Source organism: Sus scrofa, chromosome 14, assembly GCF_054392235.1.
Source record: "Sus scrofa isolate SSC_HxYL_T2T_F1_AM1 chromosome 14, Sscrofa_HxYL_maternal_Yorkshire_Landrace_v2.0, whole genome shotgun sequence".
NCBI classification, from domain to species: Eukaryota; Metazoa; Chordata; class Mammalia; order Artiodactyla; family Suidae; genus Sus; species Sus scrofa.
Window position 1 is genome coordinate 115838868 of NC_139396.1, and position 26715 is coordinate 115865582.

A 26715-nucleotide genomic window follows, 5' to 3' on the forward strand; every position below is an offset into this window, starting at 1 on the left:
AGTTGAGCTCCAGTCCTTCTATTCCGCCATCTTAATCCTCTCTCCTGGTTGAGGATTTTTGCATCTATGTTCATCAGTGATATTGACGTGTAATTTTCTTTTTTTGTAATATCTTTGTCTGGTTTTTGTTTCAGGGAAATGGTGGCCTTCTTCTATCCTTTCACTTTGAGTCTGTATGTGTCCTTGGGTATCAAGTTGGTCTCTTGTAAATAGCATATATATGGGTCTTATTTTTGTATCCATTTGGCTAGTCTGTTTCTTTTGCTTGGAGCATTTAAACCATTTACATTCAGAGTAATTATGTATAAGTATATATTTATTGTCATTTTGTTAATTGCTTTGAATTGCTACTTCTGGTATTTTTCTTTTTTTCCTCCCCTTCTTTTGTTGTCTTCTCTTGTGATTTGATGCGTACCTTTAGTGTTATGTTTGGATTGCATTTCTTTATACCTGGCTTTATTAATGGCTTTTTCCTTTTTTTATTATTATTGGTAATCTAATACCTGGATACACCATAATTTTCTTTTCCATTCACATGCTGATGGACATTTATTTCCAGGCAATAACTTATATGAATGAAGATTCCATGTAAATTTCGGTAAATCATTATGTGGAAACATGTTTTCCTTTCTCTTGACTAAATACTTAGGCTTGAAAAAAAATGCTTTTTTTCACAGCAATCATTTTGATAGATTTTAGACTTATTTTTTATTTCTCCTCATGTAAGAAAAATACTTTAAATCTGAGAATAGAAACAAATGCCAAATAAAGTTTTGAGTAAAATAAAGGAAGTGAATATCCAACGCAAATCTCAAAATGTTATGGCAACATTTGGATTTGTAAGCTAATTGTTTGAGGTTTGTGGCTAAACTCACTAGAGCCTCATCTCAGTAAACCATGTGTAGGCACCAGGAACTCACACAGTATTACTAGGTAAAACTTTCTAATACAGATGTTCTTACCTCAGAACTTATAGATGGATCTCCTGAGATATTATATGGATTTGGTAAATGGTGCCATAGCTTCATTAACTTTGTAAATGGTTCTAGAACTACCCCAAAGTCTAAGAACTATTGTCTTAGTATATCAGCTTCATTTTAGCTTCCATAAAACTTTTATCTTTGTGGCAAAATGTGGTGGCCACCCTCATGAAAACCAACCCTGTCACAGGTATCAAATAAAAGAATCAGAGCGTATTACTGTTGGAAAGATCTCTTCCATTACCTTGACCAATTCTATGATTTAAGAAAAATAACTAGGACCTTGAAAGTACCGCAAAGCATTTTAAATGAGTATGATGGTTTATTTTTTAAACATCTAAGCAGCCTTTAATAGCTTTATGAAAGTTCATTGGCTATATAGAAAATAGTTCTGACTTAAATCTTTGTCTAATTGTGTAGTAGTCTATTCAGGTCATGGAATACTTGATATTTCAGTTCAGTGGATTCTCTAAAGCTAAGTTGTGAGTGTGATACTTTGTACCCTTAAGCAACTGTGATAGAAATAAAAGTAATATCAGGTTCTTTATATTGATCATTCATGACTTTGAACATTTTTTATTATATTTGAAAACTAATTTTTTCTCCCTAAAACATTTGATTTTGAAAAGTTTTCATGTTTTAAAAATGTCTACGGCATTTTCCTCCAGAGATAAAATCTTCCAAGTCTAATGATGGCCATCTTATTAAAGGATTGTCAACAAAGAATATTGTTATTTAATAAATATTTTCAAGCTCATATCATTGATATAATGTGAAACATAACTCGAAAACCGTATCAATAATGTATTTTATCTCTCACGCAGTTTTTAACGAGATCTCAAAAATTGTTCTGTGTGACAGGTACATGATTCTTGGAATCTATTGCCAAGTTTTCCAAAGTGAGTATTATTATTTCTCCTTTAGAGATGACATAACTCTGCTTAAGCAACCTGAACATAGGATTTTAGGATACATAAATTCTAAATGATAGCTGGAATTTTAACCCAGATGTCTACATATTCTTCCTCAATATCCTACAGCTTTCTTTTAATATATTACTTCCTAACTGGGAGAAAGGTGATGTTTCTAATTTGTGGAGTTTTATTTTTCCCCCACAGCATACAGCAGCTTGATGTTTCCAGACCAAGGACTGCACCTAGGCTACAGTGGTAAAAGTTACAAATCCTAACCACTAGACTACCAGGGAATGCCCTAATTTGTGGAGATTCTAATCCTGGAACTTAAATTTACAGAGAAGAGATGTATCTTAATTTTCATTATCTCTCAGAGATCAATTTATCTTTTCAAATGCATATTAAATTTATTAAAATAATTTAGTAATCTTAGCAACAAATCATGATAATATAATAAGACTTTCAAAAAGTAATTTATGGCTCCATCAGTCACTTTGGCAATTATAGAAATTTGCATAAATCAAATATACTGAAAATAGAATTTTTAGACTATAAAAGTAATTATTCTTATATTATAGGGTATATTGGAAAAATGTACAAAAACAGATTAACATAAGATACATGGACTAGGCCCTCATTCACAGTTGGCTCCATGTTTTATACTGTAGGTAAATAAATTGAACTAAGCAATCTGGAATGCAAATAAAAGAAAATATGTGATAAGTAGCCTAATACAACAGTTTGTTCAAAACACTAGAATTTATAGTTGGGCGAATATTAAAACATACAACTGGATATAAATTCATTCTAGGTGGAAGGCATTGCACTTTTATTCAACAAGTGTTTATTGGCAACCCTACCAAATGTCAGGTGCTATGCCAGATTCTGAGATACAATAGTGAGCAAAAGAGAAGGAAATTCTTTCCATGCTCTTATGGAATACGCACTTCCTGATGGGGAGACCAACAGCTAAATAATAAGTTAGCATGTTGAAAGAGGGGTACTTTAGGGGCTAAGGGAGGACACATGAGGACATTGGGTCCTTATTTGGCAGGTCAGGGAAGACTTTCCAGCAGTGGTAGCAAAAAAAATGAAAAACAAAATATGAATGGATAAACCAAGTGAGAGGAGTAGAGTATATGTGAAGAAAAATTCCAGGGTAAAAAGAAACTTCCAGGTAGCAGGAATTGTGTAGATAATGTTAGAAGGCAAAAGCAAGAAAACAAACTTGTCATATTGTTATAGTCAGGAGCTCCCAAGAGTTCAGACTCTGGGTGGTCATAAGGCTTTTTTAGCCCTATTCATCCTTATCTTGGAAGCCACATTATATACACAAAAACGTACTGAGTCACTGATATCCCCTATTTATATTCCCTTCTCTATCAAAAAACTAAATAAAACAAGTGATATCTCCCCTCCCCTTGGTAATGTGATACCTCAACCATGAGACCAAGGTCCAGGCAACATAACCGCAATGCACCCCAAGTCCCAGGCAGCGACTGCAATGCACCAAGATTTCACTCATGTAAGGGTTCATTTATCATTTGTATTATACTTTGGCTTTTTCTTGGAAACTTTTTTTTTTTGATAACATGGAACTTCTTCATTTCATTTGGAAATACTTTCCAAAATCTTGAATAAATGTCTTTCCCTCTGAAGCATTCATTAGCAAAGGGAAGAAGGCAGGTTCATATTTGCTGATAAGGGCATTCAGAGTTGATGCAATCACCTTCAGTTTTTACACCTCTCTCTAGGAGGAGAAAGAGGAGAGAAATGAAGCCAGAGGTGTGAGAAATGGCAGATATGTTTACTCATAATCATTCAGTCTTGGTGTTGAGCTTATATCTGGGAAAGTAGAGTACCCTGAGGTGTAGACCTTATCTGAATTCCAGTCTCCATTCTGTCCTGGTTTCTTTAAGCTCCATTGCACTTCTTTCACACTTTTTTTTTTTTTTTTTTTGTCTTTTGTCCTTTTTGGGCCTCACCAGCTGCATATGGAGGTTCCCAGGCTAGGGGTTGAATCAGCCCTGTTGCCTACACCAGAACTACAGCAACACCAGATCCGAGCCACGTCTGCAACCTACACCACAGCTCAGGCAACGCCAGATCCTTAACCCACTGAGCAAGGCCAGGGATCGAACCTGCAACCTCATGGTTCCTAGTCAGATTTGTTTCTGCTGCACTACGATAGGAACTCCTGCCTTTATGCTTTTAACATGACATTTACACATTTAGAGCACTTGTATTTTATCTGCTCTACTGGAAAATGCATTCTTTGTTGGCAGAGACTGCATCTTCCTCACCAATCCTAGCACAATGTCTGACACAAAGTGGACTCACAATATGTGCTTTGGGACTGAATGGTTACTAGACAGAAACAGATTCCAACCCCTAGATTAGCATTCTATGCGGTGTGTTTTGGAAAGATTGTTTAAATTGTCTGATCCTTAATTTAAACTAAAAAATCCAAAGGAGGATAATTTGTTTTGCAGTGTTGTTGTGGTCATTAGGTAAAATATATGCATCACGTTTGGCATTTTACAACTGTCTTACACAAGGCAAGCATCTAATAAATTTTGATTAAAGAAAAAAGGCAGGGTATCTACTATCTCTTAAAAGAAACTTGGATTTGAAAATTACTTGAATTTCTAAAATGAAACAATAGTAGTTTTAACTGACTAACAAAACATTTCAGTAGTCAGTTTATTCTTATGTAGGTCAAGACCATGAAGAAATTTGTCTAAAAGTCACAAGGCCTCAATTATGACCCAGAGTTTTTCCTCAGATTCTATCTGGTGTACTCAAAGTAAGTCACCCCTAAAGATCATTAAATAGGGCTAAGGAGGCCCAATAGAAAGAAAACAGGAAAGGGTGAGAGTTCTCAAGAGAACTGAAGGGTGTGTCATGGCCTCGCCTTAAAAACAAAAAAAATATTTCATGGTCACTTTTTAGGCCCAGTCCTCTGAGTGTTTTCTAATTGCCTCTTCAAGGTTATGATAGTAAATAAAGAGATACGACAAAGATTTTGAATACTCTTATCTTTGTCTTTAAAGGAGAAACTAAAAAGTGAGGTGAAAGACAGATCAAAGAGGAGTTCCCATGTTGTGCAGTGGGTTAAGGATCCAGCATTGTCACTCCAGGGGGGTTGTGGTGTGGGTTCAACCCCTGGCCTGGGAACTTATGCATCCTGCAGGTGTGGCAACAAAACAAAACAAAAACAAACAAACAAACAAAAAGATCAAAGAAGGCTCCAAAAGAAGGAAGATGCACAAAAGCAGAGTATGAAGAAACCATGGCATGCTTGGGATTTTAAACCATCTGTCCACACACTAAAATCTTCACCTCTTAGCACTATGTCTTGATTATGTTTTTGGTTTTGGCCTTGGCCTTGATCTGTGTTGCTGTTTTTCAGTGTTAGGGAAGAGGCAGTTTAACCACAAACAAATTTTCTAGAAAAGATGCACCCTCAGATTCTCTTAACATGACTTTCAATCAGAGAATATGTGGGTACCAAATACAAATAAGCTTTTATTCCTCTGAGCCAATGAGAAACAATTGTGGATATTAGCTTCTAGCTCTGAGTTCCTGGGTATAAGTATTTGCTCAGAAAAACACCTCTCAGTTTTTTTTTTATGTGAATGTTAACTGTGTAACAGAGAACAAACCTGATTTCATATTGGCTCTTTTTCTTTAGCTCTACTCTTTGTGCTCTGTTGCCTGTGCTTAGTCATGCTAGTTCTGCACCTTTGCAAAAGAATATTGCCTATAACCTGAAATATATATGATAGCTCATTCTCAAGGCTCTGACCCTTAAGGTATAACACTTTTCAATTTATATAGAGATAAAGTTTGCAGAACAGAAAACAACATTTGTCTTGTTGGAGTTTTATAGGGATATTGTGACCAGACCTACATCAACAGCTGCAAGAAGTTGACAAAAACCAGCCACACCCCTCTCCATTTAGTATTAAAAGAAGCCAAAATTCTAACTTGGGTAAGATGGTTCTTTGGGACACCAGTCCACCATCTTATCAGTCGGCTGGCTTTCTAAATAAAGTCACCATTCCCTGTTCCAGCACTTATCTCTCGGTTAATTGGCCTGTCATGTGGAAAGCAGTATAAGCTTGGAGTCGATAACAATAGAAGTTAATGATCTAAGTTTCTTGTAATAAAGGACTGTGCTAATATCTGTAGCTACAAAGACTAGTAGTCTTCCATTTGTATGTACGTGTGTTTTGACTATCCAAGCTAAAATCAATCTGTAAGCCAGAATCAAAGTGATTCAGTATAATCATTTTGTTGGGTGTACAAGTTTAATGTTATTCTATTAAAATCTCTGCAAGACTTTTTATAGATACAGACAAGATTATTCTAAAACTAATATAGAAAAGCCAATGAGATAGAATAGCTCAACAGTTTTTTTTTTTTTTTTTTGAGAAAAATGTGGGAGGAATAAGTCTCAATTTTGAGACTTACTTTTGTAGCTAGAGTGATCAAGACTGTGTGATACTGGCAGAGGGGAAAAAAAAAATCAATCAATAGGATAGAATAGAGAGCCCAGAAATAAATTCACAAAAATATGCCCAACTGATTTTTGACAATGGTAAGAAAGCAGTTCAAGGAAGGAATTGTAATCTTTTCAACAAAAGGTGCTGGAACAATTGGATATCCAGAGGAAGAAAATTAAACCTCAACCTAAGTCTCAAATCTCATTAAAAAACTGATTCAAAATGGAATATCGACCTAAAAGTAAAAAATAAAATTATGAAACAAAAACATTGGGAAAAAAATCTTTGGTTTCTAGGGTAGGTAAAATCTTTTAAGGCAATAGCGTGATCCACAAAGGAAATATTTTTAAATCGAAATTTATCAAAATTAAAAATGTTTTCTCTAGAGAAGACTATTAGGAACTAAAAAAGATTAGCTAAAGACTAGGTGAAACATAGTCAGCTAAAGACTCAGACCTAGGCTACATTAGGACCCTCAAAACTCAGCAGTAAAATAATTAAGAACCCAATTAGAAAATGGATACACCAGGTCACACTATATTATTTCTTACAACTACATGCGTATATACAATTATTTCAAAATTTAAAAATTAATTTATTAAAAATGAAATTTTGGAAAGGCAGATTTATCTCAATTTTCTACCTAGATTTAAGCGAAAAATGAGTGACAGCCTAATATATAATTGTGATCTCTTATTGGAAGGAGCTGCGTATGGAAGGAACAATGGGAATCAATGCAGATATTATGCTTGTGCTTGTTGCTGTGCTGCAAGTAATAAAGGTGTTGGTCTCTAACCCAGAAATCTACATCTTCTGCTAGCATCTGTAAAACTGTAATAAGCTAGTTTATTACTTTCTAAGTAAGGTAAAATGGAATCTCAGACCTGAAATGTACTTTTTTCTGAGAATTATGAAACTATTTGATTTCTTAATATAAATGATGGGTAGTACTGAAAATGTATCCCTTTGCTTAGAACCCATTTACTTTCTACCTTATAAAGGAAAACAAGGTTTTTAAACATTTAGAATAAGAACCAAGTGTTCTGTAATTGCTCTTCACTTGAATCATTGAATGGAATTTACAGAAGACTCACATATTCCAAAATGTACTTCATTCTATTTTAAAGAAAATGATTTGATTTTTAAAACCCTATGCTTACAATTAAGATAATATGATAAAATATGGGGGGGTATTATGAAGTATATTTAATAAGATTAATGTCATATATATTTTTTAATTTTTGTCTTTTCTGGGGTCTCACCTGCAACATATGGACGTTCCCAGGCTAGGGGTCTAATCAGAGCTGGAGCTGCCAGCCTACACCACAGCCACAGCAATGCCAGATCAGAGCCACGTCTGCAGCCTACACCACAGCTCACCGCAGCACAGGATCCTTAACCCACCAAGCGAGGTCAGGGATAGAACCTGCAACCTCATGGTTCCTAGTTGGATTCGTTAACCACTGAGCCACGACGGGAACTCCAGTCTTATAAATTTTTAAAATTCTTTTTCTCCAGCCATAATAAGGATTTTAAAGTTTTTTTTCATTTTATTTATACCATAATGACTTGGCATGATTGATGGTCTCAGTAAAAGGTCTAACAATGATGACACATACAGGAGGAATTTAAACCTAAGTATAATAGGAAAACATCTATTTTCAAAGTCACTAAAATATGTTTCATGAGTGACAAGTGCTTTTTGTTTGTTTGTTTTTTAGGGCCTCACTTGCAGCATATGGGAGTTCCCAGGCTAGGGATCGAATGGGAGCTACAGCTGCTGGTCTACACCACAGCAATACAAGATCCAAGCCACATCTGTGACCTAACACCACAGCCAACCACAACGCCAGATCCCCGACCCATTGAGAGAGGCCAGGGATTGAACCCACGTCCTCATGGATACTAGTCGTTTTCATTTCCGCTGCACCATAACAGGAACTCTGACAAATGTTTTACTGGTATCCTGTAATGATTTTTAGAATATCTGCTCAACAGAGAACTAGTAAAATTAACCCCTTTGATCCTGTCAATGTATTTCAAATATATCTATTTTATTCCATCTCTTAATACTTTCATCCAGCTAGTATTACTATTACTACCTCTCCCTGGACTATTTTAATTGCTTACTGTGTGTTCTATCATCATCCTCTTCTCTCTACAAGTTATTCTCTACACAGTATCCAGAGCTTCACTTTCCTGATTAAAAGTGACAAGAACTTGATTGCATTTAGAATTAAATTCAAACTTCTTTCTCTGATCTATGTCTTCTCTCTCCTTAACCCACTATGCTCCAGCCATACCGTCCTACTTTGGGTCTCTTGTTCACACTGATGCCAGACTTTACACTGGAATTCTTTACCCCTGATTTGCATATGTTCAGCCCCTTATCTATCTCAGCTGGGTTTACAATGCCCATTTCACAGACAGCATTTCCCAGATTCTCTGACTGCGACTGTTTCTCTCCCTCTTATTACATCATTATATCTTATTCTCCACAGAAAACTTACTGTTTTATTGTTTTTTCTTTATTGCCAAGATGTATATTATTTATTAATTTATAATCCGCTTCTCAGGTATGATCCTTGGAATCAGATTCAAATTTCTCTTTTTCATCACTTTCTCCACAGCTTCTAGAAAAGTGTCAGGCACACAGTATATGTTTCATAAATATTGATGAATGAATAACAGATAAATCCTATGCGTTTAGCTCTGGTATTAGAGAGAATTAAATCCCCAGCTCTCCACTCTACAAGCTATATGACATTGGGCTAGTTTCTCAACCTTACTAAACTATAATTTTGTTACTAGATAGAGTAGAAGGAATAAGAATTCCTACCTTATAAGGATGTATGGGAAAAAATACAGTAAATACAAACTGCTGAACACACTGCCCCGAAAAGAAAAATTTCTCGACAAATCATAGCAGCACCCATACTACAGTATCCATGACCCAGATAGCTTCACACACGAGAGGAACTGTTGGCCAGTCGAAATTTAGGATTATATTAGGAAATTCTGTTACACATGTCATGAGATGTAGGAAGCATCCTACTACAAAAAAATCAGAGAGGTTTGGTTTTTTTTTGTTTTTTTTGGTTTTTTTTTTTTATCTTTTTGCCATTTCTAGGGCCGCTCTCGCGGAATATGGAGGTTCCCAGGCTAGGGGTCTAATCGGAGCTGTAGCTGCCAGCCTGCACCAGAGCCACAGCAATGCAGAATCTGAGCCGCGTCTGCAACCTACACCACAGCTCACAGCAATGCCGGATCCTTAACCCACTGAGCAAGTCCAGGGATCAAACCCACAACCGCATGGTTCCTAGTCGGATTCGTTAACCACTGCACCACAATGGGAACTCCAAGAGAGCTTTTTTTTTAAAGTTAAAATATGAAAATGTTTCCTTTAAAATCCTTCCAGTCTTCCTCCATCATTATGGCTATTCAAATAGCTAATATGATAGGGAGAAGTCTTTTGTAATTCTATATTATCTGGAGACACTGTCTGATCTTGATATATTCAAAGACTCCTGTTTCAACCAGAGGATTTTGCTTTGCAAAAGACAGTACTTAAAGCTCTCAGTAGGATTAGTTATAATAATTCATCAAGACAATCCAACACAATTTTTGAGGGCATTAAAATGAACAAAAGAAAAAATGTTATTCAAATGTTTATTTATTCACAGCTATTCATTCTCAGAGGGCTTAGAAGAAAAGTGAACATTGGAAGATTTGAAAGTTTTCTGAGTTATTTATACCTCCTTCTAATTAATATAATTCTTTCCATTACTGCTAATGTTATTCTATAGCATCTATTATTAAAATTGTTATTATGCGAAGTGACATGTTGAAAATGAGAAAAGTGAGACACTGGAGACACTGGGTAGATAACAAAGAGAAATTTAGGATGCAGGAGTGATTACCAGATTATTTTGGAATAATGTTGATAGCTACACCTCCTGTTCAAGTGGACAAAAAAAAAAAAATTAAAAACTCAATCTGTAGAATCAATACAGAGCTAGTAACTTAACTCAGCCATGAAACCTACCTATCATTTATGAGTAAATAAATTCCCACTAACATTTAAGCTAGTTTGAAATTGTTTTCTATGTTCTCATTCCTTAGAACCTCAAAACTGATGCTCTGAAGTAGGAGCTTGTCAGGCGGAGAAGAGAGAATAGCATGCATTGAGAAAATGAGTTATGAGAGGTCTGGATTTTCTTGGGAATGGTAATAGTATTGAATCCACTGGGGAAGAGATGAGGGGGATGCAGTGCTGGAATACATAGTCTGATAGAGCCTCCATTAAGATGATTGATCAAAACTACCTAATCAATCCTTTGCAAGGGCAACTCAGGAATTGTTTTTGTGAGGACAGGTGAGTTGGGCTATAAAACAACAGTGTAAATGAAATCCTGGTACCACAAAATCTATTGAAAAGTTTTGTAATAAAACTACTACTACTTTATGTCAAGTTTTCATTATTCATTTATCTAGGAAATTTATCATCACCTAGAAAGCTATAAATGCTCATTTTCTCCAATATACAGTCTATTTTTCTCAATCTCTCCCCACCAACATTTTCACTGTCAGGCATTTATAATTAAAAAAAAAAAAACCTTTTTGATTATGTTACTCTCTTAGTCAACTCTCTTTCAAAGACCTCAATTTTTCTAAATGATTTTGAGAACATTCTAATTGATAGTCTAGTCAATCTTTTCTGGCCTCAGTATCTGCATCCATGTTTCCATTCACATTCTAGAGTATCTTTCCAAAATTTTCTGTATCTTTGACTTTATTATTTTTTCCCAGAATGTACTTCTTTGTTCCCTTTCACTTATCTCTACCGGTGAAAGCCATATCCAACTTCAAGGCATATTTCGCATGTCACATCTTTGACTTCTTAATTGTTCCTCCTTAGCTGGATTCCATGTTTTCCGCCTTTTTTCCATCTTTTTGGTAAAATTTTAATAGCATTTAATTTTACTTTATGTAGTCTCTTGTCTTATTTTTCTTCCTAAATTATGAGCTGACATAATTAACCCTGACAGAGTCCATGCCTTAATCCTAAGGAACATACTGAATTATTTATTTTAAATACTCAATACGAATTTGATGACTAAATAAATGAATATGTTCTATACATTCTAGATATTTAAAAATCTATATGAATAGTTCATGACCTGATTTTAGAATGGCATAGTAACTGGAAAGTTCTCATAAGGGGAGAAAATATATCCTACAACATGAGCCAATGCTGTGCATCCTTTTTAGCAAACTATTTTCAAATGTAAAGTGATTTATATTTTCTTCTTGAGTAGGGAGAGGCAAGGGAGCCTGAAAGAAGATTACTGGCACTTAATATACAAGCTGGAGAGAAGAGGTTATATTAATGAGTTTGTGCAGTACACAAGAACTAGTACGAAAACACACAGATTTCTTAATAAATGGAAATGTCTCATCAATAACCAGAAAATGAAGAGTCAAAATATATCTCCATAAATTTAAATGTTGTGTTTGATTATACTGAAGTAAAATGAATGACATTGAAGCAAACATTCATTCAAAAGACATTTAACAATCCTTTATATTTTCCTAACTTGTTCCTGGTACAAAGGATGCAGAAATGAATATGAGATTTCCCATTTCTTTGAAAAAACTTGCAGATTATTTGGATAATATACATAAACCCATGTAATTGAGGATGATGACGTGAGAAAAAAGAATGTATATATGTATGTGTAACTGGGTCACCATGCTGTACAGTAGAAAATTGGCAGAACACTGTAAACCAAAAAAAAAAAAAAAAAAATGTATACATGTATGTGTGACTGGGTTACCTTGCCTGCAGCAGAAAATTGACAGAACACTGTAAATCAGCTATAATAGAAAAAAGAAAAATCACAATAATAAAAAAACGATATCTTAAAAAATACATGTATACATTTAGAGAATACAATAAAACCACAGTAGTTAATCTCTAGACATGACAGTGATTGAATACAAAAGCTATTATGAGTTCTTAGTTACTTTTCACTTTGGATGAAAGGTTTACCATAAGTAACTTAGGCATGTGTCACTTTTCAAAACTTGTATAAATTATAAATGTGTATAATATAAGGATATAATGTGCTTCTGACTATTCACTTCCTTAATTCAAATATTAAAATTTTAAGAATTTTAAAAATGCCTGAGTAAGAACCCAGAGAAACTATAAGAAATACTAATGAGACATTAGAGAATATATTAGATCATTAATACAAAGTGAAATTCTTTGAAACCTAAGACAAAGAAAAATGAAGTTGAAAACAAACTAGAAGAGCAAAAGGTTGCAGATATATATTCCCCGAAAATGACAATGAAAGTGCAAGTTTCCAGTACAGGAAAATTGAGTTATAGCTATAAGCACAGCAATGGATTTGAATGTATTCCTCATTCTGTGAGTGTTTCTCATTCCATCTGGTCAAATATATTCTTTATATTTAACAGATGATGCTTTTTTATAATTAGTTTATTCATTAACCATTAACATGTCAAACAAATTTAGACTGTTTCAAAGGTATCATGTTGGTCTGCTGTAATGTATATTGTGATAAAAAGTTTGAATATTAGATATTTATCACAATGCTATTACTTTTTTCTTAAAATAAGTGAAAAAATAAATTTATTAATAGCAACCAAAGTAATTTAGAAAATCAAATTATTTTAGTATTGAGAAATAGCATACTTTACCTCAACAAATATAATTAATTAATGATGTAGATGATAAATTTTAAGTTAATATATAGATAATTCATCAGAGATGAACTTATAGAGGGATAATAGATAATATAATAAGTGCACATAGGATAGTAAATTGAGTGATGTTTCCAAAATTAGTTATGCCCTTTAAGAGCTGTGAGGAAAGAAAAACATTGGCCTCGATTTTTGTGCCATTATTTCAGGGAAGATGGAAATCTGGAGTATAAAATATCTTTTTCAGAGATGCCTCCATGGTGCAGTGGGGGTTAATCCAACTGCAGCAGTTTGGGTCACTGCAGAGGTTCAGGTTTGATCCCTGGCCGAGAGTAGTGGGTTAAAGGATCTGATATTGCTGCAGCTGTAGCTTGGATTCAACCCTTGGCCAGGGTACTTCCATATGCAGCAGGTATGGCCTTAAAAGAAAAAAAAATGTTTTTTTCAGCTAAAATAAGTAAATATAGTCCTTTACAATTTAAAATTAAATGAATGACTTTAATTTTTGGTTCTCTGCTTCATAATATAGGATTCAAAATGACTGACTAGTTATGGTTCTTCTCAAACACATAAGCATGTCTAATTTTATGATTCAGATTATATGTAGTGGTAATATGCATAAGCATAAGGTCAGTTTAGTTCATATACTAATGATTCTAAATTCTTAAAATAAGTTTATTTCTTACTAGGACCACATAAATCCAAAATGGATCACCAACGAGGTTCTGCTAATTTGTCACTCAGACACTTTATTTTATTTTATTTTATTTTTTTGTCTTTTTGCCATTTATTGGGCCACTCCCATGGCATACGGAGGTTCCCGGGCTAGGGGTCTAATCAGAGCTGTAGCCACCGGCCTACGCCAGAGCCACAGCAATGAGGGATCCGAGCCGCGTCTGCAACCTACACCACAGCTCAGGGCAACGCTGGATCGTTAACCCACTGAGCAAGGCCAGGGATCAAACCCGCAGCCTCATGGTTCCTAGTCGGATTTGTTAACCACATATATATATATATGTTATTTTTCCAGCTTTAGTGAGATACAGTTGAAATATAAATTTAAGCAAACATTCATAGTGAAATTATTACCACCTTGGTGTTATTAGCTAATACCTACATTATGTCATATAATTATCATTTCTTTTTCATGGAGAGGACATTTAAGACCTACTCTGTTAGCAACTTTCAAGTACATAATATAGTATTATTAGCAATAATCACTATGCTGTACATTAGATCCCCAGAAATTAATTCATCCTGAAACTGGAAGTCTGTATTCTTAAATCAATACCTCTCTTTTCCCCCCACCCTCCAGGCCCTGATAACCACCATTCCAGTCTCTGTTTTTATGAGTTCTGCTTTTTTAGATCCCAACTATAAGTAACACCTTGGAGTATTTGTCTTTCTCCTTTTGACTTATTTCACTTTTTATAATGTCCTCAAGGGCCAACCATTTTTGTTGCAAAGGGCAGAATTTCCTTCTTATGACTGAATCACATCTTTATCCATTCATCTGCTAAGTGACACAGAAGGTATTTCTGTGAATAATGCTGCAATGAACATAAGAGTGCAGGTATTTACTTGATATTCTGTTTTCATTTCCTTTGAATATATGCCCAGAAGTGGGATTGTTAAAGCACACGGTAGTTCTTTTTTATTCACTTTTTATAGTTTTATTGAAGTATAGTTGATTAACAATGCTGTGATAATTTCTGCTGTAAAACAAAGTGATTCAGTTATACACATACACATATCCATTCTTTTTCAGATTCTTTTCCCATAGTGGTTATCACAGAAAACTGGGTAAAGTTCCCTATGCTATACAGCAGGTCCCCGTTGACCATCCATTCCACATACAGTAGCATGCACATGCCAGTCCCAAACCCCCAATCCATCCCTCTCCCCACCACCTGACTCCTTTGGCAATCACATTTGTTTCCAAAGTCTGCGAGTCTGTTTTTGTTTTGTAAATAATTTCATCTTTATCCTTTTTTTTTTTTTTTTTTTTAGTTTCCAAATATAAGTTGTATCATGTGATATTTGTCTTTCATCATCTGACTTATTTCATTTAGTATGATAATTTCTAGGTCCATCCATGTTGCTTCAAATACTATTATTATCTCATTCTTTTTAATGGCTGAGTAATATTTCAAAGCATATATGGGCATGTTTTCTTTATCCATTCCTCTGTCAATGGATATTTAGGTTGCTTCCATGTCTTGGCTATAGTAAATAGTGCTGCAATGAACACTGAGGTGCGTATATCTTTTTTTTTTGTCTTTTCTAGGGCCGCACTTGCAGCATATGGAGGTTCCCAATCCGAGCTGTCGCTACCAGTCTATGCCAGAGCCAGAGCAACGTGGGATTTGATCTGTGTCTGCGACCTACACCACAGCTCAAGGAAACTCCAGATCCTTAACCCATTGAGCAAGCCAGGGGTCGAACCCACAACCTCATGGTTCCTAGCACATATCTTTTTCTTTTTTAATTTAATTTAATTTTATTTTTACTGTTTTGTTTTTTACCAGTTTTTTTATTTTTTTTACAGAATAAAATACATATATTTAAACACAATTACATTCACACAGATTATTATATCATGGATCTTAAGAAACAGATTAAGCGGCTCCCTTTGGAGAAGTGGAATGGAAAATATGCTGAGACAAATAGGAAATTTATTCTATACTTTATCCCATTTTGTATGGCTTTCATCTTTACTATTTAGTATTACCTACTACATTTCAATTTTTCTTTGAAAATTAGCATTATATTAAAGTTATGTATATTATGCAACTAAAATTTATAAAGAAGAAAGCCTTATATACCATTAAATATTTTATACAGCATAATAAAAAGAACATCTTGACTGGTAAGAATAGCAAAAATAATATACTCTCTGAAAATAAGTAAAATCTAAAATGCATAAATTGGTTAAAAAAAGGTGTAACTGTAAAAATATGTCCTCACAATTTGTTACATCTTATTGATTCTTCAATACAGGCATTACACCATCCTAGGAGATGTGATAAACAAGACATTATAGACCTTACATTGTACCATGGAGAGAAATGGTTATTAGTAATACAATTGTAGAACTGTATTATTTAATCATACAGTTGCATTATTTCATTATAATTATCATAAATTCTTTGATGGAGAGGAAATCAGAATCAGATCTAAGAAGACTTCATCATTCCAAGAATGATGTCAAATGACCCCCTTCATGGTGGATTATGCACTTACTTACTATGAGATATATTTCTTCTCCAGAGACTCCTTGCTTGTGTATCAATTGTAGATTTTTGGTTTGCAGTTATTCTGAAGTTTTGATATAAGAGTCTATATGTATATGAGATTGTTTTAAGTTGTTGTTCTCTTAATTGCAAGTTCATCTCCAGTGTCCTGCATCTGTACCCAACTCTTCTCATGATTTCTGATTTTGGTGGTATAATTGTGCATGGATGATTTCATGTCTTTTCTGTATATATACCTTTACCGGTGAGCCTTGTCATTTGTGGAATTTTTGTTCCCTGTTGCGGGCTTTTCTTTTCTGCTTAGAGAAGTTCCTTTAGTATTTGCTGTAAGGTTGGTTTAGTGTTGCTGAATTCTCTCAACTTTTGCTTATCTGTGAAGGTTTTGATTTCTCCTTCAAATCTGAATGAGAGCCTTGCTGGGTAGAGTAATCTTGGTTGGAGGTTTTTTCTTTCATCACGTGAAGTATATCATGCCACTCCCTTCTGGCCTGCAGAGTTTCTGCTGAAAAATCTGCTGATAACCTTATTGGGGTTCCCTTGTATGTTACTTGTTTCTTTTCCCTAGCTGCTTTCAAGATTTTCTCTTTGTCTTTAATTTTGGTTAGTTTGATTAATATGTGTCTTTGTGTCCTCCTCCTTGGGTTTATTTTATATGGTACTTGTTGTGCTTTCTGGATTTGAGTGAGCGGTTCCTTTCCCATGTGAGGGAAGTTTTTGGCTGTTATCTCTTGGAATATTTTTTCTGTCCCCTTCTCTCTCTCTTCTCCTTCTGGCACCCCTATAATACAGATGTTGCTGCGTTTAACATCGTCCCAGAGATCTCTGAGACTCTCTTCATTTGTTTTCAGTCTTTTTTCTCTTTTCTGTTCCGCATCCATAATTTCCACTAATCTGTCCTCCACCTCACTTATTCATTCTTCTGCCTCCTGTATTCTGCTGTTGGTTGCTTCTAGTGAATTTTTTATTTCAGTTATTGTATTTTGCATCTCTTCTTGTTTAAGTTTTATATCTTGTGTTTCTTTGGTCAGTGTTTCCCGTAAGTTATCCATCTTTGCCTCCAGTTTATTCCCAATGTCTTGCATCATCTTCAGCATCAACAATCTAAAGTCTTTTTCCTGGAAGCTAAGAGTCTCCTCATTGCTTAGCTGATTTTCTGGGTTTTTTCCTTTGTCCCTCATCTGAGTTATAGTTCTCCGTGTTTTCATTTTTATAGGGTTTTGGTGTGGTGACCTTTTTACAGATAAAAGGGTTGTAGCCTCTCTTACTTCTGGCATCTGCCCCCCTTGTGGCCGAAGTCTGTATGGGGGCTTGCTCTGTAGGCTTCCTGATGGGGGGGGCTGATGCCTGCCCACTGGTAGGTGGAGCTGATTCTAATCCCTCTGGTGGGTGGGGTTTAGTCTCTGGATGGGATTAGAGGCAGCTGTGTGCCTGAGGGGGTCTTTAGGTAGCCTGTTTACTGAGGGGTGGGGCTATGATCCCACCTGGATTGTTGTTTGCCCTGGGGCTTCTCAGCACTGACTGACAGGTGGGGCCAGATTTTCCCAAAATGGCCACCTCCAGAGACAGGCAAGCTGCTGAATATTCCCAAGAGTTTTGCTTTCAATGTCCCTCCCTCACAACAAGCCACATTCACCCCTGTTTTCCCAGGACGTCCTCCAAGAACTGCGGTCAGGTTTGACCCAGATTCCTATGGAGACCTCGATCTGCCCTGGGATCCAGTGCACGTGAAAGTCCATGTGCGCCTTTTAAGAATGGGGTCTCCATTTCCCCCAGTCCTGTGGAGCTCCTGTGCACAAGCCCCACTGGCCTTCAATACCAGATGCTCCAGGGGCTCTTTCTCCCAGTGCCGGATCCCCACAGGTGAGGGTTTGATGTGGGGCTCAGAACTTTCACTCCTGTAGATGAGTCTCTTTCTGTGAACCAGTTAGTTTTCAGTCTGTGGATCTTCCCACCCTAGAGGTGGGGGGTTGTTTATATCACGAACTCACCCCTCCTACCTGTTGATGTGGCCTCCTCTTTTTCTTCCGGAGTAGGGTATCTTTTTTAAGGTTTCCGGTCCATTTGGGTGGAGATTGCTCAGCCTTTAGTTGTGAATTTTGCTGTTTTTTAGGAGAGAAGTTGAGCTCCAGTCCTTCTATTCCGCAGTCTTAATCCTCTCTCGACTAGCATATATCTTTTTAAATTATGGTTTTCTCTGAATGTATGCCCAGGAGTGGGATTTCTGGATCATATAGTTGTTCTGTTTTTTTTTTTTTTTTTTTTTTTTGGGAAACCTCCATACTGTTTTTCATAGCATTTGTGCCAATTTACATTGCCATCAACAGTTTAGGAAGATTCCCTTTTCTCCACACTTTCTTCTGCATTTACTGATTATAGTTTATTTGATGATAGTCATTCTGACTAGTGTGAGGTGACACCTCATTGTAGTTTGGATTTGCAGTTCTCTAAGAATTAGCGATGTTGAGCATTTTTCATGTGGTTTTTGGCCATCTGTGTATCTTCTTTGGAGAAGTGTCTATTTAAAACTTCTGCCCATGTTTTTCCATTACGCAGAAGACAAATATAAGGTAGTTTACTATTGTTTTGCTAATTTTTAAATAAATAGTGAATCTGTCAAATTTCTTAATAGCACTGCATTGATCAAATTGTGGCACTAAACTGAGAGAAAAGTTCAATCCAATGGAAAATATGACACAGTCCTTTAAAATTTTAATATAAATGGAAACATCATGATCTTTTTTTACTTGGTGTTGTCGTTGTTTTTGTAAAATGAAGCCTTTATTTTTTAAGCCTTTTCAATATTTTTATTTTGTAATTCGTAATTTTTCATAAAACAAAATGTTCTGCTCATAGAACTGAATCAGTATCATCATATTAGCTATAACTTTATATTTTAAGGTAGAAATCATTTAAAAATATTTATATTTTTCAAATTTTAACTTTAAAACCAAATTACCTAAATATAATCACTTGTTCTTATCTCTCCTTTTATATTAAGCAACATAGGCCTTTCCTCCAATACTAATTCTATTATAAAAATCAATTTTCTTCTTCTCTGTTCAGAGTATTTTTCCTGGATGGTATTAATAATTATAATTTTATGTAATAATAGGAAGAAGATATGTAGAGGTTTTCCACAGTTTATACATAGTAACTATTAATTAAACATTTTATTTCACATTAAAATGTATTAAGAATCTAGTATTCCAATTAGTATCTCCTTAATGAACTTTCAATATCATATTTATAGCTTCTTGAAAGAAAGTTTTCCTTATATTGACACACTATGTATGTTGTATGTCATCACTTTATATATTTTATACATGTACACATTTTGAAACAGACTTTACTTAATCATTATTTACTCATATAAAGTGACTTTAAAGGTTAATGGTAATATTTGAAAGCATAAGAAATAAGCAACTGTGTTATGTCACCACAAAACCTAAAACAAAGGTCAGTTTAATCACCATTTAGACATTTGATAAAATGCAAGACCTGAACACTATTTTTAAGAGTTTTTTAAAAATAAAAAAGAGGGAAAAGCCAGCAGTATCTGAAATAATTTGCTCCTGTGCTATAAATCAGGAACTGTCCTTATTTAAGTCAACTGCAAAAATATGTGATTACATGACCACACTAAAGGCTCATTTACTTTTTCTAGCCTTTAAACACACACATTTAGACAAATGATTGAATGTCTCATCCATCTTTAAGGAACCACCAAAAGCACTTTCAAAACCATGCTCCTTCACTCATGAAAAGCCCATACATTTAAACATATATTTTACTTGTGTAGACAATGGTAATACTATGGCAAAAGAGATGTAAATTGAATATAAAAAGAAGGCTTTTTCTCAGTTTATTTAGAATATACTTTCCCATTCTGATAAGTACCGTCTTACTGCTTATAACTGCATTAGAAGGACATATGGAAGGGTAAAATAATAATAATAATAATAATAATAATAAACCTGAAAGAGGTGAGTACACCAGGAATCGTATTTCCACTGGATTACTGGTTACAGCCTTTCCTATCCTCCTTCCTCCTTCACATGGATATCTTATTTTTTAGGACTCAGTGATGACATTACTCTCTGTATGAAGTTTCCTACAGACTTAAGACTGGAATAGGATCTATAATTATGAAACTCATAATACCTTTTTTCTTTTGTTGTCTATTACATATGAACCATTATCTGATCACACTATATAACTGCCTGTCTAAAATGGTCCGCATTTCTCATCAATATTTCAGTACGGTACCTATTTTATTGCAGGCCTGTAATAATGTTGAATAAATGAATAATTATAAATCAGTCTAGCAGAATTCAATTGGCTATTGGGACTGTCTAATGTTGCTTTAAAAAAGTCTAAATTTAAAGTAGTTACTTCCTTAAAAAGAGGTTACAATGGGGGAAGAATATAGTTTCAGAGACCACTATGAGTTATAGATCACAGAAGTTACAAGTGAATTTCTGGAGTTCTCTCGTGGCTCAGTGGGTTAAGGATCTGACGTTGTCACTGTAGTGGCTTGGGTAACTGCCCTGGATATGGGTTCAATCCCTGGTCTGGGAACTTGCACATGCCCTGGCTGCAGCCAGAAAACAGAAAATAAAAAAGTGAATGCCTATTAGGTCAGGAGTTTACTAGGTATCCATGATGGCTAAGCCTAATCCTGTGTAATACTGGAAAAATCTTCTGAAAACTTTAGATAAGTTTTGCTTTTGTAAAAATAAGATATTTTTCTTGTAAATTTCCATGTTTCTGTTGTATGCCAAAGTTATGTGAAGTATCTTGATTGACAGGCAGATAGCTAAGCATAAATTTAAAATATTACCCTGAGAAATTTACAGTAATGTACATAGGGAGTGTATTGGTTAGGATAAGGGTGCTGTATTTAAAAATCCATAATAATATAGCATAAAAAGCAAAGAAGTGTACTTTCTCTTTCACAATACTTCTGAAGTTAAGGTTTGTGGATGTAGTTTTGTTTCACTGGGTCATTCAGGAAACTAGGATTCTTTGTAAAAGGCTGGCCTATCTAGGGCAATTTGGTTCATCTCTGTATTTAATGCTAGGCTTCCACAATGTCAGCTTTCCAGATTGAGAAGAGGAACAAATAAGGAGGAGCGAAATGTGCTACGAGATGACATGAAATTCCACGGTGCTATATCGCTCAAGCTACAGCTTCAGGAAGAAAGCCAGAACAGATTTTGAAAGATGACTAGAAATTTCTGCCATTGAAAGGAAAACATATTAGATCTTTCAGTAATAAGGAGAGAAATAACCAAATAGATTCAGGATGCTCTTTACCTGGATCATGATTATACCCTTTTGACTAATTCATCATTATGCTGTGTATACAAAATTTCATAGTTATACATTACATAATACTTAAATAACTATTAGATTAATTTTGAAAACAATGGATTAGAAATGATAGAAATAGATTGCTAACTTTAGAAAAGATTATGAAATTTAAAATAATTCATATATTATTTTATAAAAATGATCTATATAATAACTGGAAAGATATGTTGTAAATGTTAATAGTGATTAATTTTGGTGTTGGGATTACAGGAATGAGTTATTTTGTTGTTGGATTTTGTTTTTTTTAGGTTTTTAAAAAAAAAAAGAATCTGAAAGAGAATGGATGTGTGTACATGTGTAACTGAATTACTTTGTCATACAGCAGAGATTATCACAATCTTGTAAATCAACTATACCTCAATAAAACTTATAAAAAATATATTTTCTAAATTATCTATCATAAACATTATTTTTTGTGATGTGATTAAGAAATAGTTCATATTCATATGAAGAAAAATAGATAAGGATTCTATAAAGACCAAAAGAGAAATTAAATTTAAGTCCATTCAATTTCAGCTACCATTTGTGTACAAGTAGTACATTTTGTGATCAAATGTATCCAAACATGCTTTTGGCATCTTAAAATAATTTGCAAAAACTTAAAAACAGTAGATGTGCCTTATGGAGCAACCTCACTGATATGTGCTGTGCTATTATAAAAGCAAACACATACTGTAACACATTCCCATAGAGAATCTTATCATGAAGCCTACATGGCACATAAATGTTTCACTCTACAAAAGCACTGAGGTAAAATGTCTGAAATTAGTGTAACATTTAAAACATAAGCCTTTATTTCTTATCTAAATGGCTTAGTTGGCTAAATATTTTAGCCATCCATTTTTTAAAATGTGTTTGAAACTTGAATTCTTGCTTATTTGTGATCACCACCAAGTTAAACAAGGAGGTAAACATTTCATTGTTGGACATTTGTTTGCAATATCATCCATATTATTGTTTTAAATAAGCCTTCTTAACTATACTGGTCCAGTTATTTTCTTTCCTATGACAAAATAAAAAGAACTTAACAAAAATTATTGGCATTAATATCAACACTCTGCATTTTTAATTGACAAGTTGTGACCATATGTCCATTAACAATAGGTGGAACAATTAATTTCAGGCAACTTAGAACAAGTAAAGTAAACCCAACTTGTTTGCTGACCTCTTTTCTCCCTGGTAGAGGATACAGCTTTCTCTAGCCTATGAATACAACCGAAAAGCTTTTTCATACATTCTTCCTTGATGATATATGCCCTGCAATGTCCTACCAGTGTGTCCAGTGCTCTGGCACCCACTATGCAACAACGTTTTACTTGTCACACTTCCATACATTGGATTGACATGCAAACAATGCACATTTAGATAATTTATTACTCACTAGCACAGCAGGCATCCTGAATTTAGCGCTGGTTCCCCATATGTCCTATGGAGTTGATATGAGGGTACGCCCAGGTGAACACTGAGCACACAGTGCATCTGTATCAGAGCTGAGGTACACTAAATATAGGGGGAAAACAAAACAAAACAAAACAGTCTTATAATGAGTTGCCCTTAAAGCTGCCTGAAGAAGATATTATTTTATTATTCTGGCCAGGAAATAAATCTGCTCTCTGGCCCAGAGTGAGCTACTCTTGCCTTTCAAGGCCATTGGCTATTAAAAACATTCTTGAAAAGATAGTGCAAAATGGCTGGAAATGTTACAATTACTCTCAACAGTGTGCATGCTATTGTAAGTTTAACCATGGATCACCCTCTACTAGGACTGACCACTGAAAATACCAATATAGACAGTCCAAGTAATATAACAATGCCGGTATAGACATTAGTAATCAGTGACCGCTTTAAAGCATATAGTTCATTTACTGAAAACTGCTCAAGTGTAAGAAAGATGGCAATTTTAAGAGTGCAAGTACTTCTCTCATGATGCCTTTATTCTGTTCCTTAAAAATGTTAACATTGGTATTCATATACAGACATCTGCGATGCAATTGGAAATTCACATACCTACCTAGTCACAGTTTTTAATCTGAGGTTTAACAACAAAATTTCTTCAAGTTATTGTGTGAAACAGCAAGTACATGCAAAATGTGAGAAATATAAAATAGGACTAGACAGTTTCTGAAAATACTCAGAAAGCATTTTATTAAAATGTTCAAAGTCAGCCTATGAGATTACCTCAATGAAATTGCAACATCACTATTGATACAACTTTAAAGTCCAGGAGTTAAAAGGGGAGGTCACTATAGTTTGATATTTAACGTGGTCACCTACATAACAGTGGAAAGAAAGCCCAAAACTTGGTGGCAACATCATCATAGTCAAAGAACCTCTAGAGATAGTGCTGGCCAAATTTGTCTTATGCTTCCTCTAGCCTCGGTTGAAAGGGAAAATATATTTTGAACTGTTAAGTATTCAGTATAGCCTCTGCAGAAGAAATTAGCAAATGAAAATGCTGAACTATTTTTCTCTTTGCTGTTAACACCAAACTTTTAAAATGTCACCACAGCACTTTAAAATTATAAAATTGTACTAGTGCTCCATAGTATTCAAATACATTTTAGATTTATTCCTGTTATCTCAAATGTTCAATCTACCCTGGTGATATTTTGCTTCAGTCTTTTCTTTGACTGAATAGAGATTTTAACACTTGTCCATCTTATATTTGGCCAGTGTGGCTTTATTGCACTTAAAAATATTTCTTTGATGAAAGACTAGAGCAATTTTAGAAGGGGAATTACAATGTTGGAAATTAAAGGTTAGGGTTTTGACTAACATGGCCTTTCTTTGATCTTAGAGATAGAGAGTCCTCAGGATAACTTCCGCTCATCCTAAACTGACATTTTTGACTTGTTTGTAAAGTCCTCTTAAACCACTCTTTCTTCAGGGCTCATGGTCTGAAGCTCCAATCCCTTTTACATAAGAAATCCCCTCTCTGAATGGACTGGGTGTCTGGAATTGGTAGATGCAAACTATTACATCTGGAATGGATAAGCAATGAGATCCTGCTGTATAGCACAGGGAATTATAACCAAACATTTGTGACAGAAAAGGATGGAGGGTAATGTGAGAAAAAGAATGCATATATATGTATAACTGGGTCACTCTTCAATACAGGAAAAATTGAAAGAACATTGTAAATCAACTATAATAAAAAATAATAAAATTAAAAATACATTAAAAAAAAGAGAAATTCCCCTCTCTGGAAGATCTTTATAGGACCTGTGCAATGACCTAGGTTTGGGTTATTCAATCACAAGAAACATTCAAACCTTATGATGTCTGATCCTGAGTTTCACAGTTATTGGGGTGAGGTGGGAGTGGAAATGGGGTAAGAAAAATGAACTCCTATGCCCATCTCATGAACCAGAGAAATACATTTTTTTAAAATTCCGGTATCCCTTTAAATACTTCCACCAGCCTGATAATTCTTTACTATTGATGCATTAAAATAATAACCTATTTAAATAATAACTTTTCTTGCAAGGACAAACATCAGTTTTTAAGACAGTAAAATTAGCTCATAGTGACCAAATTTAATTTAAGACAGTAAAATTAGCTCATAGTGACCAAATTTACTCCCTTAATAAGATATTTTCCTTGTCTGTCTTGAAACTATTGTATCCTCATTGAAAGTGTATTTCCCATTCTTCTCACGGCCTAGAAGAGTCATAAAGGAGGTAGAGAAGATGTTAATATCACTTTTATAGGGTCCTAGGGAGGCACTCTATTCTATTTCCTTCTTTTGTGCCAGAACCTTCCTTTAAAAGAAAGGAAAAGAATGGTGGTGATTATCAAAATGCTCTACCCAAGTCAATTTCCTAAAATGTGGCACTTCATCCAGCAATGAATCATCTATATTCTAGATTGGTTTATTTGCAGCGTTGACATGTTTGTGTGGTGTAAGCAAGAAACTCTTATTCACCTAGGACATCCAATGTGACAATTGTGCTGAATGTTTATGAAATGTTTGGCACTCCAATTGTTAAACTTCGCACGTGGAAAAATATGGTCATAAAAGAAAGACTTTTATGATACCAAAACTATGCTCTTACTCACTACTCTGTACAAACTAATTAATAAAAAGAGTGTTTAATATTTAACTGCATTGATTAGCATGTAAGAATTTTATTTTCTAAGCAGAAAAAAATAGCCAATATCTTCTGAATATTTATGGTCATGATTAATTTTACTTAACAAGTTGATTGTGCTAAGTCATGCTCAGATAACTGGCAAAACTATTTCTGTTTGTGTTTGTGAAAGTGTCTCAGGAAAAGATTAGCATTTGAATCAGGCATCATTCAATCCACTGAGAGCATGAACAGAAGAAAAAAAAAACAAAAAACAGAGCAAGGGTGAGTTCTTTCTCCACTTAAGCTCAGTGAACCATCTTTTGCTCTCAGACATCAATGTTCTTAGTTCTGAGGTTTTTGAACTCAGAATGGGATTTACACTATTGTTTCCTCAATTCTCAGACTGAATTACATTTCCAGTTTTTCTAGTTCTCTAGCTTGCAGATGGAGATAGCTTCTCAGCCTCCATAACCATGTATGTCAATTTTATAATAAATCTCCTATCATAAATTTCTCTATGTATCCTATTGATTCTGTTTCTTTGGAGAACACTGACTCATATTTAATGGAGTTTAAAGTAATTGAGTTATGAGAATGTTTTTTCCTCATTTATTCTTCAAAGTACTTTAATTACATCTTGATTCTTTAAACAACAGACTCCAAAATCTCCACTGCAATTTTTTTTTTTTTTTCTGTCTTATTAGGGCTGCACCCAAGGCATATGGAGGTTCCCAGGCTAGGGGCTGAATCATAGCTGCTGGTCTGCACCACAGCCAGCACAACAAAGGATCCAAGCCACGTCTGTGACTTACACCACAGCTCACAGCAACACTGGATCTTTAAGCCACTGATCGAGGCCGGGGATTGAACCTACATCCTCA

The 26715-nt window shown here is 34.7% G+C and overlaps 2 long non-coding RNA genes across 5 annotated transcripts in view; one reads left to right on the forward strand and one right to left on the reverse strand.

The window, feature by feature from the left end:
* The window catches only part of LOC146396954 (uncharacterized), a 545736-nt gene that overhangs the window by 110106 nt on the left and 408915 nt on the right, over positions 1–26715 (reverse strand). For 3 of the 4 annotated variants that reach the window (XR_014827586.1, XR_014827593.1, XR_014827587.1), the window contains one exon: positions 23143–23261. This is a non-coding gene — a long non-coding RNA (uncharacterized LOC146396954). Of the gene's footprint in view, positions 1–19189; positions 21626–23142; positions 23262–26715 lie in introns of those variants that run through there. The other variant, XR_014827591.1, reaches the window with a different exon arrangement.
* The window catches only part of LOC146396955 (uncharacterized), a 263099-nt gene that overhangs the window by 24760 nt on the left and 211624 nt on the right, over positions 1–26715 (forward strand). The gene's annotated exons all lie outside the window — the stretch shown is intronic.